The sequence below is a fragment of the Rhinopithecus roxellana genome, chromosome 6 (assembly GCF_007565055.1).
Source record: "Rhinopithecus roxellana isolate Shanxi Qingling chromosome 6, ASM756505v1, whole genome shotgun sequence".
Classification (NCBI taxonomy): Eukaryota; Metazoa; Chordata; class Mammalia; order Primates; family Cercopithecidae; genus Rhinopithecus; species Rhinopithecus roxellana.
The window spans coordinates 69170359-69193487 of record NC_044554.1 but is presented as its reverse complement, the minus strand read 5'-3'; positions in this window follow the sequence as shown (position 1 = coordinate 69193487).

Here is a 23129-nt window from a genome sequence, read left to right as displayed (position 1 = left end):
GTTAAAAGCAGTTAGTATGTTGTTATGTGGGTTTTGCTGCATAGATTTAGATTTGGCATAATCAGAAATTCTAATCATAAGAGGCCCAGAGAACATTATAATTGCAGAAGAGGGAGGACCAGCATGTGTCAAAGTCTCAGAAGGGAAGTGGAGATTTATCACATCAGTGGTGAGACAGGTGATAGATGAACAGGGTGGTTTAGTGTCACTGCAGTGAATTCAGTGAGAAAATGAAGGACAGCCTTTGGGGGGTGGTCTTAAAAAGAGTTGGGAATTTATGAACTAAAATCTGTGTTATAATGGCATTTATCTTAGGAATCTTACTATTACTTCTGTTATAGCCACAGCCTTATAGATGAGTCCAGTCAGTATTTTAATAGAAACCTTTCAAGCCAATTGGATGTGCATTACCTCCTTGAACTTCTGCACAGCTGCAGGCATTCCAAATGTCAGGTTTATGCCTGTGTGTTCCATGAAGGTAAAGATCTCATTACACATTAAGTTTTTCTTTCTGTTAATAGAAATATTTGTGAAGTAACGTGTGAACAAAATTAGATTTGTTTTCTTTATTCTCAAACCTACATACCTCCATCTGTACTTAATTATGTGTTGTGAATGTTCAGAGGCAGTCATGGTGAATAGCAAAAGCCCCAAGGAGAAGACTAAGAAGCCTCTTTTTGCTGCTATCTTTTCTTGTCCCAGGTATTTAAGAAACACAGATTTGTAAGGTGAGCATATTGGATTAGCAAGAGATAAATTTGAAGGTCCTTCTTGTTCTAGCATTCCATGAAATAAGAAAGGGACTATGACTCTATTTTATAACTTTAATGAAAAATAAGATCAAATCTATAAAATAACAGTAGCAACCAAACATAAATCATAAACATGTCAAAACATTAGCATGTAATATAAAGTAGTAAGTAGGTTTACTGATTTTTGTTATATTTATGTCATCATGCATGTATATTCTATATCTACATATCTGATGTAAAAATTATACTGTCTCTCTGCCTTCGCTGAAAATATTTTATTTGATACCCGTTAGGATGATTATTGTAAAAAAAAAGAAGAAAAAACAAGTGTTGGTGAGGATGGGGAGAAATTGGAACCTTTGCACATTGCTGGGGATAATATAAAATGATACAGTCACTGTGGAAAATGGATTGGTAATTACCACATTATCTAGCAATTCTACCTCTCGCTGTATGCTCAAAATAAATACAAGCAGAGATTCAAACAGATATTTGTAGACCAAGGTTCATAACAGCATTATCCACAATAACCGAAATGTGAAAGCAGCCCAAGTGTTCATTGACAGATGAATGGAAAAACAAAATGTAATGTGTATACAGTGGAACAAAATGTGATGTATATACAATATTCAGTCTTTAAAAGTAAGTAAATTATGACAGATGCTTACAACGTGGGTGAACCTTGAAGACATCCTAAGTAAAATAAGCCAGTCACAAAAGGACACTTACTGTAATACTCCAGTTATATCAGGTACCTAGAGTAATCAAATTCATAGAGACAGAATGCAGAATGTAGAATGCTTGAGGGAAAGGGAAGGAATAGGAAACTACTGTTTAATGGGTACAGAGTTTTCACTGGTGAAGATAAAAAAGTTGCTAAGTGGTAATGGTTGCACAACAATGTAAACATACTTCTTGCCACAAAACTGTGCACTTAAGTGATTAAGGTAGTACATATTATGTATACTTTACCACAGTAAAATATTCTATTAACATAAAAAATAATTAATATAGAAGTTCCAATTATACTTTGGAAACTGAGTCACTTTAGTTGGCTTCCTTTTCTGACTACATTTTTAGGCAATTTACGTTTCTGCTTTTACATTATAATGGAATCCATTGCCAGAAAGTAAGAGAAATAGATGCCGCATAAGCAAAAGTAGCAAATGCTGTCTATACCATAGCTCCAAAGTAGGATGTAGGCTTGAGGTAGTTGCAAAAACCAAAAAAACAAGTCAGGAGGAGAGTTTTGGCAATCAGAAGCAGAGGGACCTGGATTTTACAGAAGGATCGAGAGGGATTTTGTAAATAATGTGTTTTACTTTTAGATTCTCTTTCTTCAGCCATAAAATGGGAGACTCATCAGACACTGTTTATAGTTTTTGAATCAGTTTGGATCATCATACAACCCCCATTAATTCAGTTCAGCATTTTGATTCTCCCTCTAGATTGCAAGATCCTTTGGAATATAATTGATGCTATTTTTATTCCTAAATTCCTTGTCATTTATGGTAATAATTTATTAATAATGAATAAATGAAGGCAAACTCTGTAACACAGTGCTCATTTTATCAGAATGTGCAGTTTATGGAAATATTGATTTGCTTATCAGCCAAACAACTGATATGTATCTTAGCTGATAAGTTGAACTATCCAATTCAGGAAAAATATTCAAAGATTTTGTTAATCTACAAGTGCAGAATAAAACACCAATTTTGGTGAACTGAACCTGCCACAAAATAACAATCCATAGAGAAAGATAAGATAATTAAAGCATAATAGCAGTCAACATTTTATTTAGCGTTTACTAAGCGCCAGACTCTGTATTAAGCACTTTTTATGAATTCTCTTATTTACATTTTGCAATGAATTTTGAGATATATATTTTTTATTTTAAAGGTGAAAGAATCCAAAGATATAAAGTTAAATGTTTTTCCCAAGACCGAAGTAACTATTTGATTAATAGTTTAAACCCAGAGAATTGAATCCATGACCTACAGTGTTTTAAAACCAATGTACATTTCTTAACTGGGGTGACATGAGAAGCAGAAGACCAGGAAGTTCTGACTTTGGGTAAACATTGGGCCACTCTGCACATGTCACTTCTTAACTCAAAGATTTGTGCTAACTCTAAAAGACTGTTGATGAGATCCTTATTAGTGGTCACAGATTTCACAGCTTTTTTTTTTTTTTTTTCTGTTTTCTGTTTTAAGGAGTGAACATTTTAATGGTTTTCAGTAGTGAAATAGCCATTTAAGGTTTATTAAGAGCATCCGTAAGTCTGTGGCTTTTTGTGGAATGCTATGGGAACAGATACATATTTAAAATAAAAGTGGCATGCCTATTTCTGTAAAAGAGGAGTTAAAATATTTCTGTAGGAAAAAGATCTGTTTTTTAAAACAGATAGTTAAAAGTAACTTTTTCAATAAAATAAAACGATTTAACTTTTTAAAGTATGTGATTTAGTTATTCATGCCAAAATTTAAGTATACATGAATTCTCATTTTAAGTGCTCATGTGAAAATATTTCTCCTTGCAAAGCTTGCTTTACAGGTGTTCCTGTAATATGGGGCCAGCCTCGTATGTAGCTTTTCAATGTGCTAGACACACACAATGTGTATAATACCACTGACCAGGTGTATACTCATTGGTAATAATTGTCTAGCCTCTTTAGCTCTCTTGGTTTTAGTGTACTACTAATGAGATCTAGCTCATCACTTCATTCCTCCAAAGGTCATGTAGCTCTAAACAAACAAAGCATAGCTGCACAGAGCCATCCTCCACACTTTTAATGCAATTTAACTCTTGTCCATATGTGTTATGTTGATTTGGGCAAGAGAGTCTCTGTTGTGGAAACAAAAGAAATGAAATAAAACAAATAAAGATCACCACCCCCACTCCCACCAGGCACCTCAAAATATAGGCCCTGATTCACCAATACTATTTTTACCTTATTTCTGCATTATTTGATAAAGCCATCAGTTTAATCATTATGCTCTATTTCTGAAGTTGTTTCATTGAAGAATAACAGACACGTAGGAAAAGAAAACACCATGAATATACATCTCAATAATTCATCATGAAGAAAGTATTCTCATTTAACCATCTCCAAGGTACACATGATAATGATTTCTAATATTATAGTCTGTTTTTCCCTAGTGTTTGGCTGTAATAATAAGTGTATACTCACATTTTTGTTGGTATATATTAGGAAATGGGAATTGCTGCGTCACGTTGCAGGTTTAGATTCAGTTTTAAAACACAATACCAAACCATATTGCAGCATTGGTTGTTTAACTTTACACTCCTATTACAGGGTAGGAGAGTTTCTCCATCACTCATATCCTTGCCAACCTTCTTATGAGTAACGTAAGGCTGAGTTTTATTATTGTATCAATATGACAAATACTTTGTTTTAATTTGGGACATTTCATACCTTTATGTTCAATATAGTTACTGATATGTTATGATATAAATCTGTAATCTCTGTCTTTGCTTCATCTATCATTCACCTACCTTTTCCTCTGGTTAAGGAATGTCAAACTCTATGTTTTGCTTCCTTGCCTTTGTCTTTCCATCTCCTTTTCTAGCTTCATCAAGGGTCCTAGGGAAAAAGCACCCCCATATATATATATATATTTTAATTCAACAACTCAGACTTTATTTCAGATCTTCTGAAAAAAAAAAAAAAAACCTGCATAACGGGATCTCCAGTTTATTGTACACATTAAAATTTGAGAACACATAATTTTTATAAACATTTGGTGCCTTTTGTGTGCTAGGCATTTCATAAACCTTATCTCATTTTTTCTTCAAAGAATTTTACATGAGAGAGAAAGAGGATAGGAGAAGGAAAATAAAAGAGAGGGAAAGGGAATAAGTCAAGTAACATGGTCAAGGTCAGGTTCACAGATGTTAAAGAAGGCAGTATGACCCAGTTTGTTTAATTCTAAAGTCTGTACAATTTTCAGAGGATCCTATGGTCTTTTTTGTTAGTAGATTGCTTACATCTACTTTGTAAATATAAAAAAGATACAAAATAATCATAAAGCTAATAAATTTTATAATTTTAGTTAACGAATGACTGTTTCTTTCTCTAACAATATTTAATTACAAATTTATCCCATCAGAAAACCTATGTATCTGTACACACATATACATGCAGATATGCACACATGTATATAACTATGTATAAAATATGTGTGTATACCTATAACATACACATATACATACAATTTGGAATGTTTCCCCTTTCATTGTATATATTTATATATATATGTATACTGTCAAGTATACACATATAGGATTTAGAATGTATTTTCTTTCTCTTTCTATTTTTTTGTTTCCAACTTTTATTTTAAGTTCGGGGGTACATGTGCAGGATGTGCAAGTCTGTTACACAGGTAAAACTGTGCCATGGTGCTTTGCTGCACAGATTATCCCATCACTCAGGTATTAAGCCCAGAATCCACTAAGTATTCTTCCTGATCCTCTTCCTCCTCCCTCCCACCCCCCACTCTTCAATAGCCTCAGTGTGTGTTGTTCCCCACCATATATCCATGTGTTCTCATAATTTAGCTCCCACTTATAAATGAGAATGTGTGGCATTTGGTTTTCTGTTCCTGCATTAGATGGCTAAGGATAATGGCCTCCAGCTCCATTCATGTCCCTGAAAAAGACATGATCTCATTCCTTTTTATAGCTATATAATATTCCATGATATATGTGTACCACATTGTCTTTATCCATTCTATCACTGATGGGGATCTAGGCTGATTCCATGCCTTTGCTATTGTGAATAGTGCTGCAATGAACATACACATGCATGTGTCTTTGTAATAGAATGGTTTATATTCCTCTGGGTATATACCTAGTAATGGGATTTCTGGGTTGAATGATATTCCTGTCTCTAGGTCTTTGAGGAATTGCCACACTGATTGAACTAATTTACACTTCCACCAAAAGTGTAAAAGTGTTCCATTTTCTCCACAACCTAACCAGCATCTGTTATTTATGACTTTTTAATAAAAGTCTTTCTGACTGGTGTAAGATGGTATCTCATTGTGATTTTGATTTGCATTTCTCTAATGATCAGTGATGCTGAGTTTTTTCTTCATATGTTTTTTGGCCACATATATGTCTTCTTTTGAAAAGTATCTGTTCATCACCTTTATCCACTTTTTAATGAGGTCTTTTTTAAAAAATTAGTTTAAGTTGCTTTGTAGATTCTGGACATTGGACCTTTGTCAGATGGATGGATTGCAAAAATTTTCTCCCATTCTATAGGTTGTCTTTTCACTCTGTTGACAGTTTCTTTTGCTCTTCAGAAGCTCTTTAGTTTAATTACATCTCATTTGTCAAATTTTGCTTTTGTTGCACTTGCCTTTGGCATCTTTATCATAAAATCTTTGCCAGTGCCTATCTCATGAATGCTATTGCCTATATTTTCTTCTAGGGTTTTTATAGTTTTGGGTCTTACATTTAAATCTTGAATGCATCTTGAGTTGATTTTTGTATATGGTGTAAGGAAGGGGTCCAGTTTCAATTTTCTCCATATGACTAGCCAGTTCTCCTAGCACCATATATGAAACAGAGAATCCTTTCCCTGTTACTTGTTTTTGTCAGGTTTGTCAAAGAGCAGATGGTTGTGTGTGGTCTTATTTCTGGGTTGTGTATTCTATTCGACTCCATTGGTCTGTTTGTCTGTTCTTGCATGAATACCATGCTGTTTTGATTATTTTAGCCCTGTAGTATAGTTTGAAATCAGGTAGTGTGATGCCTCTGGCTTTAATCATTTTGCTTAGAATTGCCTTTGCCATTTGTGCTCTATGTTGGTTCTATATGAATTTTAAAATAGTTTTTTTCTAGTTCTGTGAAGAATGTCATTGGTAGTTCGATAGGAATACCATTGAATCTATACATCGCTTTGGGCAGTATGGCCATTTTAATGATAGTGATTCTTCCTACCCATGAGCATGGAATGATTCTCCACTTGTTTGTGTCATTTCTGATTTCTTTTAGCAGTGGTTTATAGTTCTCCTTGAATAAGTGTTTCACTTCCCGTGTTCCTAGGTATTTCATTCTTTTTGTGGCAGTCATGAATGGGAATACATTTGTGATTTGGCTCTCAGCTTGCCTGATATTGGTGTATAAGAAAATGCTGGTGATTTTTATACATTGATTTTGTATCCTGAGACTTTTTGAAGTTGCTTATAAGCTTAAAAAGCTTTTGAGGTGAGATGATGGGGTTTTTTAGATACAGGATTATGTCATCTTCAAACAAAGATAAGTCTACTTCCTCACTTCCTAATTGAATACCCTTTATTTCTTTCTCTTGCATAATTTCCTTGGCCAGAACTTCCAATACTATTTTGAATAGGAGTGGTGAGAGAGGACATCCTTGCCTTGTGCTGGTTTTCAAGGAGAATGTTTCCAGCTTTTGCCCATTCAGTATGATATTGGCTGTGGGTTTGTCATATATGGCTCATTATTTTGAGGTATGTTCCTTCAATACCTAGTTCATTGAGAGTTCTTAACATTAAGGGATGTTGAATCTTATCAAAGGTCTTTTCTGTATCTATTGAGATAATCATGTGGTTTTTGTCTTTAGTTCTGTTTATGTGATGAATCACATTTGTTGATTTGCATATTTTGAACCAACATGGCATTCTGGGGATGAAGCCTACTTGATTGCAATGGATAAGCTTTTGATGTGTTGCTGGATTTGGTTCGCCAGTATTTTGTTGAGGATTTTTGCATTGATATTCATCAAGGATATTGATGAAACCTGAGGTTTTCTTTTTTTGTTGTATCTCTGCCAGGTTTTAGTATCAGGATGATGCTCGCCTCATAGAATGAGCTAGGGAGGAGTCCCTTCTACTGAAATTGTTGGAACAGTTTCAGTAGGAATGCTATCAGCTCTTCTTTGTACCTCTGGTGGAATTCAGCTGTGAATCTGTCTGGTCCTGGGCTTTTTTTGGTTGGTAGACTATTTTACTGCCTCAATTTTAGAACTCATCATTTGTCTATTCCGGCATTCAATTTCTTCCTAATTCAGTCTTGGGAGGGTGTATGTGTCCAGGTATTTATCAATTTCTTCTAGATTTTCTAGTTTATGTACATAGCAATGTTTATAATATTATCTGATGGTTGGTTGTATTTCTGTAGGGTCAATAGTAATATCTCCCTCATTATTTCTGATTATGTTTATTTGGAGCTTCTCTCTTTTCTTCTTTTGTTAGTCTAGCCAGCAGTCTATTTTATTAATTTTTTCAAAAACCAGCTCCTGGATTCATTGAACTTTTGAAGGGCTGTTTGTGTGTCTATCTCCTTCAGTTCAGTTCTGATCTTGGTTATTTCTTGTCTTCTGCTAGCTTTGGGGTTTTCTTGCTCTTTGTTCTCTAGTCCTTTTAGTTGTAATGTTAGGTTGTTAACTTGAGATATTTCTAGCTTTTCGATGTGGGCATTTAGTGTAATAAATTTTCCTCTTAATACTATGTTAGCTGTGTCCCAGATATTCTGGTACATTGCCTCTTTGTTCTCATTAGTTTCAAAGAATTTGATTCTGCCTTAATTTCATTATTTACCCAAAAGTCATTTAGGAGCAGGTTGTTCAATTTCCATGTAGTTCTAACATTTTGAGTTAATTTCTTAATCTTGAGTTCTAATTTGGTTGTGCTGTGGTTCAAGAGGCTGTTTGTTATTATTTCAGTTCTTTTGCATTTGCCAAGGAGTGTTTTACTTCTGATTCTGTGATCGAATTTAGAGTAAATGCCATGTGGCAACAAGAAGAATGTATGTTCTTTGTTTTAGTGTGGAAGTTTCTGTAGATATCTATCAGGTACACGTGATCCAGAGCCAAGTTCAGGTCCTGAAGTGTATTTGTTAATTTTCTGTCTTGATGATCTAATATTATCAGTAGGGTGTTAAAGTCTCTGATATGGTTTGACTGTTTCCCCTTTCAAATTTTATCTCGAATTGTAATCTCCACATGTCAAGGGAAGAACTTAGTGGGAGGTGACTGGATCATGAGGGCACTTTCCCCCATGCTTTCTCATAATAGTGTGGGAGTTCTCATGAGATCTGATGATTTTAAAAGTGGCAGTTCCCCCTTTGCACTCTCTCCTGCCACCATATAAAACGTGCCTTGCTTCCCAGTCACCTTCTGCCATGACTGTAATTTTCCTGAGGCCTCCCAAGCCATGTGGAACTGTGACTCAATTAAACCTCCTTTCTTTATAAATTAGTCAGTCTCAGATAATATTTTTATAGCAGTATAATAATGAATTAATACAGACAATTGGTACCAAGATTATGGGACACTGCTATAAGGATAACCTGAAAATGTGGAAGCAACTTTGAAACTGGGTAACATTCAGTGGTTGGAATAGTTTGGAGGGCTCAGAAGAAGATAGAAAGAAGAGGGAAAGTTTGGAACTTTGTAGAACCTTGTTGAACGGCTTTGACCAAAATGCTAATAATGATATGGACAATGAAGTCCAGGCTGAGGTGGTCTCAGATGGAGATACGGAACTTATTGGGAACTGGAACAAAGGTCATTATTGCTATGCTTTAGCAAAGAGACTGATGGCATTTTGCCCCTATCCTAGCTGTTGAATTTTGAACTTGAGAGAGATGGTTTAAAATTGGAACTTAAGTTTAAAAGCAAGCAGATCATGAAAGTTTGGAAAATTTTCAGCTTGACTATGTGGTCAAAAAGAAAAACCTATATTCTGGGGAGAAATTCAAGCTGGTTGCAGAAATTTGCACAAGCAATGAGGAGTCAAATGGTAATAGCCAAGATAATGGGGAAAATGTCTCTAGGGAATATCAGAGATCTTTAAGGCAGCCCCTTCCATCACAGACTTAGAGGCCTAAGAGAGAAAAATAGTTTCATGGACTGGGCCCACAGTCTCACTGCTCTGTGCAGCTTAGGGACTTGGTGCCCTGCATCCTAGCTACTTCAGCTCCAGCCTTGGCTAAAAGGGGCCAATGTACAGCCCAGGTCATTGCTTTGAAGAGTGCAGACCCCAAGCCTCAGTGGCTTCCACATGGTGTTGGGTCTGCAGGTATGCAGAAGACAATAGTTGAGTTTTGGGAAACTTCTGCCTAGATTTCAGAGGATGTATGGAAATGTCCTGATATCCAGAAAGAAGTCTGCTGCAGGGGTGGAGCCCCCTTGTAGAACCTCTGCTAGGACACCGTGGAAGGGAAATGTGGGGTCAGAATCCCCACACAAAGTCTCCACTGGGGCACTGCCTAATGGAGCTGTGAGAAGAGGGCCACCATCTTCCAGACCTCAGAATTGTAGATCCAACAACAACTTTCACTGTGCGCCTGGAAAAGCCACAGGCACTCAACTTCAGCACACTGAAGCAGCTGCTGTGTGTATACCCGGCTAAGCCACAGGGGCAGAGCTGCCCAAGAAGCCTACTCACTTGCATCAGTGTACCCTGGATGTGAGACATGGAGTCAAAGGAAATTTTGAAGCTTTAAGATTTAATGACTACCCAGCAGGATTTCAGACTTCTGTGGGGCCTGTGATCCCCTTTTTTGGGGGGGCAATTTCTACCATTTGGAATGGAAAGATTTACCCATTGCCTGTACCCCCACTGTAGCTTGGAAGTAACTAACTTGCTTTTGACTTTACAGACTCATAGACATAAGAGACTTGACTTGTCTCAGATGAGAGTTTGGACTTAAGACTTTTAAGTTAATGATGGAATGAGTTAAGACTTTGGGGAACTACTGAGAAGGCATTATTGATTTGGAAATGTGAAAAGGACATGAGATTTGGGAGGGGCCAGGGGCAGAATGATATGACTTGGCTCTGTGTCCCCACCCAAATCTCATCTCAAATTGTAATCCCCACATGTTGAGAGAGGGACCTGGTGGGAGGTGATTGGATGAGAGAGGAAGTTTTCCTCATGATGTTCTCATGATAGTGAGGGTATTCTGACAAGATCTGGTTGTTCAGTTAAAGTCTAGCATTTCTCCTGTCTCTCCTGCCACCATGTAAAATGTGCCTTGCTTCCCATTTACCTTCTGCTATGATTGTAATTTTCCTGAGACTTCCCTAGCCATGTGGAACTGTGAGTCAATAAACCTCCTTTCTCTATAAATTACCCAACCTCAGGTAGTATCTTTATAGCAGTGTGAAAACTGACTAATACAGTCTCCTACTATTATTGTGTGGAAGTCTAAGTCTCTGAAGGTCTCTAAGAACTTGCTTTATAAATCTGAGTGTTCCTATATTGGATGCATATATATTTAGGATAGTTAGATCTTTTCTTTGAATTGAACCTTTTACCATTATGTAGTGCCCCCTTTGTCCTATTTTATTTTTGTTAGTTTAAAGTCTGTTTTGCCAGAAACTAGGATTGTAACCCCTGCTTTTTTTGGTTTTTCATTTGCCTGGTAAATTTTCCTCCATCCCTTTATTTTGAGCCTATGTGTGTCTTTGCAATGTGAGCTGCATCTCTTAAAGATAGCATACCAATGGGTCATGATTCTTTATCCGGCTTGCCTCTCTATGTCTTTTAATTGGGCATTTAGCCCATTTACATTTAATGTTAGTATTTCTATTTGTGGATTTGATCCTGTCATCATAATGCTAGCTGGTTATTTTACAGACCTGTTTATGTGGGTGCTACATAGTGTCACTGGTCTGTGTACTTCAGTGTATTTATGCAGTGGCTGGTAATAGTTTTTTCTTTCTGTATTTAGTGCTTCCTTCAGGAACTCTTGTAAGGCAGGGCTGGTGGTAACAAATTTCCTCAGCATTTGCTTGAGGACCTTATTTCTCCTTTGCTAATGAAACTTAGTTTGTCTGAATATGAAACTCTTAGTTGGAATTTCTTTTCTTTAAGAATATTGAATGTTGGCCCCCAATCTCTTCTGACTTGTAGGGTTTCTGCCCACAACTTCCTTTTGTTAGGGGTAGGGGTTCCTTTGGCTCAGTGTCACTCCTGAGTGGGCAGGCGCCCTGCCCTGCTTTTCCCTGTTCTACATGGATTGAGTTGTTTCCCTGATCAGTTCCAATGTGAGTACCTGTATATTTCAGTTAAAGATGCTGTATTTACCTGCCCCTTTCATTCTTCTCCTGAGTGCCACACAAGGTAGCTGCTTCTAATCAACCTTCTTGGCCCTGACCCCTCCTTTCTTTCTTTTAAGACATTATAATTAAAAAAGCCAGTAAGTCATAAATACTTATTTTAAATACCTTCTGAGATAAAAAAATTTTAAAATAAAAGTAAGGATTATTATTTTTTTCTTTTTTCTTTTTTTCTTTTTATTTTTTTTTTGAGACAGAGTCTCATACTGTTGCCTGGGCTGGAATGCGATGGTGCATTCTCGGCTTACTGCCTGGGCTGGAATGCAGTGGTGCGATCTCCACTTACTTCAATCTCCGCTTCCTGTGTTAAAGAGGTCCTCTTGCCTCAGCCTCCCAAGTAGCTGGGATTACAGGTGCCCACCACCACGTCCAGCTAATTTTTTGTATTTTTAGTAGAGACTGGGTTTCACCATGTTGGCCAGGCTGGTCTTGAACTCCTGACCTCATGATTTGCCCACCTTGGCCTCCCAAAAATCTAAGGATTTGTAATACAAAACCAAGGAGATTTCAGGAAATCTAACCATTTTTATAAGTAATATTGACTTTATTTCTTAGAATATTTAAGTGTCTTTCACCATGAAAAATGTTAACAAAAATCAAATTATTTACTTGGTTTGGAATATATGATGTTGTAAAGGCCAGTATCTGAACATTGTCAACATTAATCAGAATGCCCTGATCAATTTTAAATCTTTAAAAATACAATTGATGTTGAAATCTACCTTTTTCATATTAGCATTATACCTTTGCATAGTCCCTTTTTTAGTATTTCAAATAATTATTTAAAGATCAATCAATTCCAACACTGCTATTTGTTTGCTATGTTGTAAACCTTAATATTTCCCAGGTCTAATACTACATTTGACAGTGAAACAGTTGACTACCATTATCAACTTGATATGAAATATTTCAGATTTTGTTTTTCATTTTGAGTGCAGGCACCCATAGGGCATTGAAAGTTATCAGGGTATTCTTCCCACTCCAAGATCCAGGAAAGTAACACATCAATACAGGACAGGAGATGCTTCAACATCAGAAATGCGTGGGAGAGGTATGTGTTCTTCCCTGGGCTGATTTTGAGCAGTTCTTTGAGGATTGTATTGACTCTTCCTACCTTCCACTCCCCTGTGTGTCTGGCACATCAGTTTGCCCTTAGGTCCTTGCACTGAGTTTCTTTCCCTCAAGATTTCCTTTGCTGAAATTGTTACTGATTGTAATAAACATCCAGATGAGCTGGGCTGTGCTTTACCACTTGAAAGTATTTTCAGGTCAATTTTTTTGTGATTTTTTAATAATGAAACCTTAATTTTACTATGTGCTTAGTGAACGTGAGATAAATATCAAAAAAGTATACCAAATTTAAGGTTGGACCCAAGTCATTCATATTTAGGGATTTAGGGATGATTGAGACATGAGTTCAGCCTTTCCACAGAAAGAAAGTTATGCACCGTAGAAAACATAAAAACAGAAGGAAAAATAATTACTTTGTGCCTATTTTTGCTAGCTACTGTGCATACATCATTTTATTTTACACAAAAACCCTCAAGGTAGTTACATGACCTCTATTTTATGGAGGAGTAAGTGGGCATTACAGAGGGCAAGTATCATAATTTACAACACCTGGTAAATGATGAGGATTTCCCTCATACGGGTAAATGGGCCACAAGCTGAGGATTATAGGATCAAAACCTGGTGAGCCTCATTCCAAAGCCCCTCTTCTTTTCACACAAACATCTCACCCTGCCAGACTTGTAACTATTGGTGATATTTATGAATATACAGACAAATAATAAATAAATCTATGCCAGTAATTTTTTTCTAACTTGTTTTTCTCCGTGCATGAGAAGCAGGATGGCATAATGGTAGATAAATGCAATTTTGGTGGTCAGGCAAGCACAAATTTCAATCTTGACTCTAATATCTATTAATTACTTTCCCTCTAATACGCATTAGAGTATTAAACTGAACTTGCTTCCGTGAGGCTCTGTTTTATCATATGTAGAATGGGAATAATAATGGTACCTAGATTGTAAGGTTGTTTAAGTTATAAATGAGATAATGAAAATTAAATGCTTAACAGTGTGTAGTAGATAGTAAGCTTGCAAAAATATAGCTATAAATCTTAGCACCTATTGTCAATTTTAACCATTTAAAAACTGCTTAAGACAATCTGCCTATTATTGGCAGAAATTTAAAAACTAAGTCATAATTTATCACCATATTGTGTTTAAAAACATATTGTGATGAATTGGCAATCATCCATAAACACATTTACCATCATTTAAAAAATAAATGGGGCTGAGTGCAGGGGCTCATACCTGTAGTCCCAGTATTTTGGGAGGTTGAGGTAGGAAGATTGCTTGAGGCCAGGAGTTTGAGACCAGCCTGGACAACACAACGAGACCCTGTCTCTACTAAAATTTTAAAAATTACCAGGAATGGTGGCATGTGCCTGTGACTACTCAGGAGACTGAGGCAGGAGTTTAAGGCTGCAGTGAGCTAAGATCACACCACTGCACTCTAGCTGGGCAAAAGAGCAAGACTCTGTCTCTAAAAAATAAAAATGTAAAGCAATCTTTAAATTGTAAATAAAAGTATCAGTACAAGCACAATTGCAGTTGCTTATTATTAATGAACTTTAGACCAATAAGGAAAAGACTCAAAATGTCCATTTCCTTACATCTTTGCTTAAATTTTCCCGATGCTAATAAGGGTTATAAATTGTGAGTATTAATTGTTAAATCATTGTTAATAAAATCCAAGCACTTACATAAGATTTTGACCCACTTGTAATTGTTTGCTCTGGAAACTTCTGTAAAGTCATGCTGTGGGAGGAACCACAAGCACAATAGCTATAGCAATGAATTATAAATAAATAACTGTTGATATATGGAAAAAAGGAACTCATCAAATTTAGCATTTTATTTCAGCTCAGTAGTGATACAATTTCAAACTGGTATCATTGACTAATGTTGACTTTACTGGTTGTCAAGACCACAGTTCCAAGCACTTATAGTTGTTTTCAGTCCACGCAGCACTTTACAAAAGGGGTAATTTTCTTATCATTGATTTTCATTTCTTTCTATTTCTTTTTCTTTGGCATGCTTTACCTGAGGCATGCATTCTGAAGGAAACTTCAGAATGTGTCACCGTTTCAATCTTACCTGGGTCACAAGCTGGAGTAGGAAGGAAATATCATATTATTTCTAGTCTGTAGAAAAGAAAGATTTCCAAATATTTGAAAGGAATGGGAAGCCTAGTGGATCCAATTTAGCATCACAATAAAAACATGTCATTGTACCCTCAAGATTAACCACCTAAGTAAAATATATTATATGTGAATAAGTATTTTTCCCCTCCACATGTGAATAACAGTCTTGTGGAAATTTTTTTTTTTTCCCCGTGCAACAAAGTACTTTTGAATTTATCAGAAATACTAAATACAGCAATTTTATGTCTAGTTTACATTTGTCACTTAACTACAGAAGAACCTTGTGAGTTGGAGAAGCTGTTACTCTGTCCTACATTGTTCCTATGAGAAACAATGTGTTAAAAGGAATAGGGCTGTGTCTCAATAAAACTTTACTTAGGGATATTGAATTTTTAATATCATATAACTTTCATGTACCATAAATGTTCTTTTAAAATGATTTTTCAACCATTTGAAAAAAAATTCTTAGCTCATCTACCATACAAACACAGGCAGGAGGCTGGATTTGGCCCATGGACTGACCCCTGCACCAGGTGACTGAATGGAAAAAATTGACATACTGTGATGTTGATGTATCTTACTCATACAAAGGTATCCTGGTCATTCCCTAAAAAGAATATTCCCAAACTCTCTCACTAAAACTAACAGCGTAATATGCTAATGACTATTTGAAAAAGTAATTATTTGATAAAATATAATTAAATCATTTTGTGTATGTTATATAATCATAATGTGATAGAAAGTTAAGTGTTTTTACTGTCTATATTTTCTAAGGATACTTATATATAATTTTTTGATTTACAAAGACTTAAATCCCAATTCTTTTGTCATTCAAAATGTTGAATAATTTATGCCTATGTATTAAATAACTATAAGAATAGGTTTGTCTTATTGCATAAAACTAATACGTTGCCAGATGTTTGACTGTTCATGGATGCTTTTAAATGCCTACTCTAGTTTTTAAGGTGTCAAGGAAGCTCATTTTTGAAAATTATCAGGTGGTGATGTTTTAAAAAGTCAATAATGATGGCAATAAAGTAAGATGAGGACCCAAAGCTCATTCTTTAATCCCTTTGGGCCTTAGTGTCTTCAACAATTGAAAAACAAAAATATCTGACTCATGATTTCATGGAGATTCTTTCTAAATGATGACATGCTAGAAACATATTAAGGATTAAAAAGGCTAGGATCATTATTTAAATAAAATACCAATCTTAAAGATCAAAGATTGTGGGTATATGTGTATGCTTTTTAAGTGGTTATTATATGAATTCAAAATTTGGAATTAAATATGGAAGTAGAAATTTCTTTGAATGCATGTGTGTTTGCCAGTATATGACATAAGATAAATGTGTATGTATTTACAAGGAGCTTTAATTTATATTTTTTAATATACAGTTTTAACGAATTTGCCTAAAAGTCTCTCATATCTGTACTTTTGTCACAGAAAAAGATATAAAATTATGTGAAGGAATATGACCCAGTTTTTCAAATTAGCATTCATGAAGTTTGGTGGCTAAGTCTTAGCAGAACATATTGAAAATGTAGCTCTAATTGTTTACAACCTTTTCTACTCCTATGTTTTTTAATATCAGCATTTAGAAAGTCCCCAAGGATGCATTTATCTGCATTAAGAGGACCTAAAATCACACAGTTAGGTGACTGTCTTTTTTTCTTCTAAAGATTTATTGTCACAAAAGCAAGTTTATATTTTATTGCTGATCTAAATGATAAAATTAATGCATACTCATTTTTTAAAAGTTGAAAACACTGAAGGATAAAAGAAGACAAAAATTCACACATTGTCCTACTAATCCAAACAAAATCACAATTAATATTTTGGTGAATTTTAAATCCATTTATGTTTAACCTATTGAAAGTAAAATTTACATCAATTTTGCATATAGGCTTTTAAAATTTAATATTATGCCATAATCCTTTTTTAATATTATCATACAGGATGTATAAACATCATCATAGCATTCAGACTTGAATCAGAGAAGAAGAACATATACACATATACACACACATATATCTGGTTCTTTATATGATATATAAATATATATTATATATTTATATATTATATAATATACTATATTACATATAAACCATATATTTACATTATATATAGACCATATATAATAAAGTTCAACCATATTATGTGTATCTTATATGTTGAGAAGCCAGTTACAATGATGTGATCTTATGCAATTGAGAAAGCAGGATAAACAGTCTATATGAAGCTACTGCTCTGTGTCTGATGCAAAAGGCTGAAGTCATCTGGGCAAGTAGTTGAGAAGGAAGGATAGTAGTAAAGTACAGATGGGTTAAGGGTAAGCTGGAATCTAATCTACAAGGATGAGCTGGGACCTATGAGGCAGGACTGAAGCACACACTGGTTTCTGATTGCCTCCAAGCCTCCAACTTTGATAACAGGGATGAACAGGAAAGAGAATTTGACAGCCACCTCAAGCAAAACACATTCCAGGCCCAGGAGGTGAAGCAGCTGATGAAAGGAAACTACCAGGCACTGTAGGAGCTATGGCCTGGCTGCTGATCCAGGCCAACACAGGAAGCCAGCAGATCAAGGAGGAGGATCAGGAGCTATGACACATGCAGAACTCTGCTCTGTCCTTCCTCTTGAAGAAAGAATATGCCTGCCGTGACTTCACTTTACCTTCCAAATCTCAATCTCATACAAAATGTCTTTTTCTGGCACTCTAACTTAAAACTGTGCAGGGTAGGGAATTCTGGGAAATACAAATCCTGCCTAAGTGGACACAATTCACAATGATCATCTTTATTTTAAGACCTATGAACTACTTCATGAAGTACACATGCTATACTCAGTATCACTGTACCCAATTATTGAATATATGCAAACGCTGACACGTCTAATAGTATTTATATATACTCTATTTTAATTTTGCACATTGTCTCTGAGGATCATGGTGCTTGGCATTTGTTAATTGAGAAAATTGACTGATTCTTCTTCTTTTTAACCTTAACTCTCCTTTCTTCAGGTCTCAGCTTAAGTGTGAGGGTTGAGGAGAAGTCTCTTCTGATTGTGTGATCCTCCACGGTGTTCCTGAAGCATTATGTATGCAGCATCCTTATTTTTCAGTGTAGTTTCCTAAGTACCCGTCGGTGCCTTTTACTACACTCTAAATCACTTGATGGCAAAGTATCTTGCTTATTGTTAAATCTCCAGTTCTTAGGAATGTTCTTGACACATAGTAGTTTAGCAATTAATGCTTTCTAATTAATGAAATTATACCATTAGTCAACCAAGAAGGTGCACTATTTTCGTTTTTGTTACTTTCCCTACTTGAAAAATATGCTTTGATTTTAGTTACCTGAATTTTCCTCAGAAAAATGGAATGAAAACTGCTTTCACTTGGGCTCATAGGGTATTTTTTCACTACCAGTGCATAAAAATTACTTGAAATGTTTTCTACTAGAGACACATGATTGGTTAATATCCTCTGAAATCAAAGACATTTCATTATGATATAACAATGTTTTGAAATTTTCTGTTTTGGATTGGCTATTAAAGTTAACAAGCAATTGTTGTATTCTCTGCTTCTGCTAAGACTCCGTATAACTTTAGATAATTCATTGCTATTTTTTGGCAAATATTAATACGAAAATATTAATATTGATATTCATGTCATTGTTCCTGATTCATCTGTTACTCAAGATGCTTTTACAAAGAATAGTTCCAACCTAAAGGAGGAACGGAAAGGTATGAATGAAGAATAGACAGAGGAAAATTTGATGTTGCCTGATTATTTTCCTTTATGTTTCTACTATCATTTTTGTAGTATTATTTATATTTAAAATGTTCATTATTGTGCTGTTCTACATATACCAATTGTTGAATCCCTAGGTATGTGAGTGGGTTGGTAGTGATGGGAAGATAGCAGGCTCTTTTCCACAATTTGTGATATGGCTATGTGTATTGAATTGCTTTCTGATGATAGCTTCTTTCTATATATTTTTAATTTTATTTTCCACCAAAACCAGTAAGTTATAAAATAGTTAAATATTAAATAAATTTCACATGTATTTTTATACTTTTGTGTTACCAATAACTCATTCTTTTCATTATCCCAAGTATTTGTTCTATTTTAAGTTTCTTTTCTGTGATGATATGTTTGGTCTTGTTGAAGTCATCTTTTTAAAAAGTGAGATACTCTGGTTTGAGTTGGTATTTGAAATAAAAAGCAAAAAGTGAGATCATTGGACTTTATTTTTAAGTTTTCTTTCTTTCATTTGCAAGCAATCAGAATTGAATCTCTCAAAACAAAGTAGAATACTCAAATATCACTGAAGAAATTTTGATGCATCAATTACAAACAAAAGCATTTTCAATAATCTAGTTAGTAAAAGAGAATCACTTCCCTTTGTCACTGGAAAATTTTAGATTTGGTGGTCTGTAAAATTTTGAGATAAATAGCTACTATAACTCCATGTATTTTCTTCTTTTAGATTTGTTGCTGCCATTGAGATGCACTGTGTTCTCTATCTCTGACAGATTCCAATATAACTTATCTCTGTCAAGCCAGCTACCCTGAGATGGCAGCCAGGAAATTGCTATGCACCAGTGATGATGAGGTGAGATGCAGCAGAAAGTATGGGTTGCAGCTGAAAATATCTATGGCATTGCAGCACATTCTTCCTCAAACTTTGGATTTTTGTCACTTAAGAACAATTGGCAGTGAATGCCTGAATAGACAACCCAGCTTACTCAATTATTGAATAGTACATGGAAATTTCTAATTGTATTCATTCATACTGCGTTATTCTGTTGATTGGAATTAAGATAAATGTAATATGAAAGAATATTCTTCTTGGATTTCAGAGCCTGAAAACCTTGCCTTTGTCCCCTTGGTGTTTCTTTGATGTATCTGTGCTTGAAGTTATTTCTTTAATTTGTTTCCCTTGGTTTAAGACAGATTTTAATTCAATGAACTATTTTTTTCTTCTTGCATGGCTTTGCATTTCTTTCTTTATAGAGTCAGGGGAAACTTACCTATCAGATTCATTTCATTTCATTGTACGGACCACCTTTTACCTGTCTGGTACCTGAGATGACTGGTAGTTATCAAAAGCAAAATGACTGATCTGCAGTGGTAAAGAGTAGGGAGGAAAGGATTAAGATGGCTGATGATTGCTGCTATTCAGAGTCAGGCACTTTCATCTCTGGATCCATATCTTATTTATGTTTTCACCCCCAACCCATAGAGCAATGCCAAGAACACAGAAGATAATCAATAACTTTTTAAATGAAAGAAAGAGCAGTAGTGCCTGAAAGAGAAATAGACATTACATTAGAAACAATCCTGTAGCTGATATTTCTGAGAATATGAGTCAGATGTCTTATTTCTGAATGCTGGTACCCTATATGAGTTGGGAGACAGGAGACAGATGATGTTTACTACACTCTGTATCACCCCTCCTGCCAGGCAAAGTTGGAAACAGCAGGGACACTATGAACTCCCTGGTACTTCCTGATGTGTCTCAATGGTACTACTGCTCATCTTGCTGTTTCTTCCTCCTCTTACAAAAAGCATAATGTAAATTTCCTTGAGGTCTCATTAAACATCTTTTAACTTTGGTGATTCTTCTCAGAATTAATGGTATAAGACCAGGGTCATATATCATTTTTTTTTCTTTAAATGCTGCTCATCTGCACACTGGAGGCAAGAAGAGACCATAGCCAGGTGCTGATGACAAGGAAAAAATGGTGAATTGGACATGAACCCACACATGAACCTATCAAGCTCTTGCTCCAGCTCTTAATCAATTCATGAGGTGGCAGGAGAAAAGACAGATACTACTATTTAGATATGTGATAAATTTAAACCAAATGCAAGTGCTATGGTTCTCAATAGTAAAACTTATTTCCATATTCACATTGAATGTAAAGTTTTATTTAAATTCTAAATCATTCCAAACAGGAGTTGAATTTGCAGTGCCTATGAATATATGTAATACAACAATATAAATATATCATGTGTGGTAAACTAAAAGAAAATTGACAATGAAGTTTAAAAAATAAGGTGTACTCTAGAGTAAGAACAGTCCCCATGTAAAGAATAGGAACATCCAATAAGGTTTTCTATGAACTTATTATAGTTGACCAATAAAGTAGTCAGGGTTGTCCAGAGAAACAGAACCAACTATAGATATATGAAGAAGTTCATTGACTCAGGTGATTACGAAGGCTAGAAATTCCATAATCGGCAGTCTGCAAGATGGAGGCCCAGGAAACCTCATGGTGTTATTTAAAGACTTGAGAGCCAGGGAGCTGATGGTAAAGATTTCAGTCCAAGTTTGGAGGCCTGAGAACTAGGAGCACCAAGAACAAAAGAAGACTGACGTCCCAGCTCAAGCAGTCAGTCAGTCATCAAATCCTCATTTTCTCCACCTTTTTTTTCTATTCAGGCCTTCAATAGACTGAAAAAGACCCTACTACATTGGGAAAGACAATCCACTTACCCTGTCTACCAATGCAAATGTTCATGTCTTCTGGCAAAACCCTCACAGACGTACCCAGAAAGAATGTTAAACCAGATACATGGGCATCACATGGTCTAGTCAAGTGGATGCATAAAATTGACTATTATTATCTCCCATCTTCTCAGTGGTCAAGACTCCATAAGATGAATGTAATGGATTACTGAGGAGACATAATACTCTTCTGGCATTGACATTTGTAAAACATTTCTCCTGTGACTTCTTATAAAGGAGAAATAGTACAATGCCCTCAGCATTTCCAAAATAAATATAATAGTAAGTTTCAAATAACTGCACTTTCATGAAGGCCAATGTCATGAGGCCAGAGTACAGTTCAGTTGAGGCGATTCCATGGGACACTGAAGAAAAGTTATCTCCATATACACTTTTCAGTATTTAGATTGATGCAATAATAAATTTAGTCTGTAGATCAATGCTTTTCAGTATTTAGTGTGGTATTCCATAAGGGTAGATAATTTATCAATAATATTTAAAAATCCAAAAAAGTCCTACACTTACATAGTCAACTGATATTTAATAAAAATACTATTGTGGAATGAAAACTATTTCAACCACTGGATACTCATGGAGAAAAAATGAACCTCAACCACTATCTCACATCATGTACAAAAATTAAATTGTGATGGGTCATAGACTTAAACACAAAAGCTATAACAACAATGTTTCTATCAGAAATACAAGAATGTATATTCACCACTTAGGGATAGACCTAGCTTTTTATGCTCTTCTTTTTTCTTTTGACATTCAGCATACATACTGGAGATGGTTTATGTTTTATCTAAGCAATCAGCATAAAAGAAAATAAATTCAGCAACACAAAACTTTTGTTCATTATAAACAACACCATTATAAAATGCATAAACAGACTACAGGCTGGAAGACTATGTTTGCCAAACACTTAAGACTGCAGCTTTCTATTTGACTTTCAGCTTTTAAGTTGCACAGACTGAGGAAAGCCCTCACTCAAGTAAAAAACTAATAAATGTGTGTCAGCCAGTGTAATTTTCCTCTTTCAAGGGTGACTCCCTTCAAGTTTCTGCCTGCTTTGGGCTCTGGTGCAGTGTATTCAAATACTTCTTTTAAATTTAGGGGACAGAAGCTTATAATTGTTATTTGTTAGAGGGCTAATCCAACCAAGCTACTCCACAATTTCTTAAGCTGATTCTTATAAACTCTAAAGTTTAAGAAACACTGGGGCTGATATGTGAAGTCAGTAATTCCTTTCAGCCAATAATATTTCAAGATCTTATTTAATAAATGAATGCATAAGGTGGTCAAAAGCAGTATGGAAAAACACACTAATTCTTCATCTTTGAAGGAGATGAATGTTCAAAGATCAAACAGTATTTCTTTAAAAATATAATTAACTTGGTATGCAGTAAAAAAAATAAAGATTTAATAAATGTCCATGATTGTAATATCCATGCCAGAATCTAAAACTGACCTCTGAATCCTTTATATAATCCCAGGGCTGCCTATATGGAGAATAAAATTTTAGAATTTGGCATAA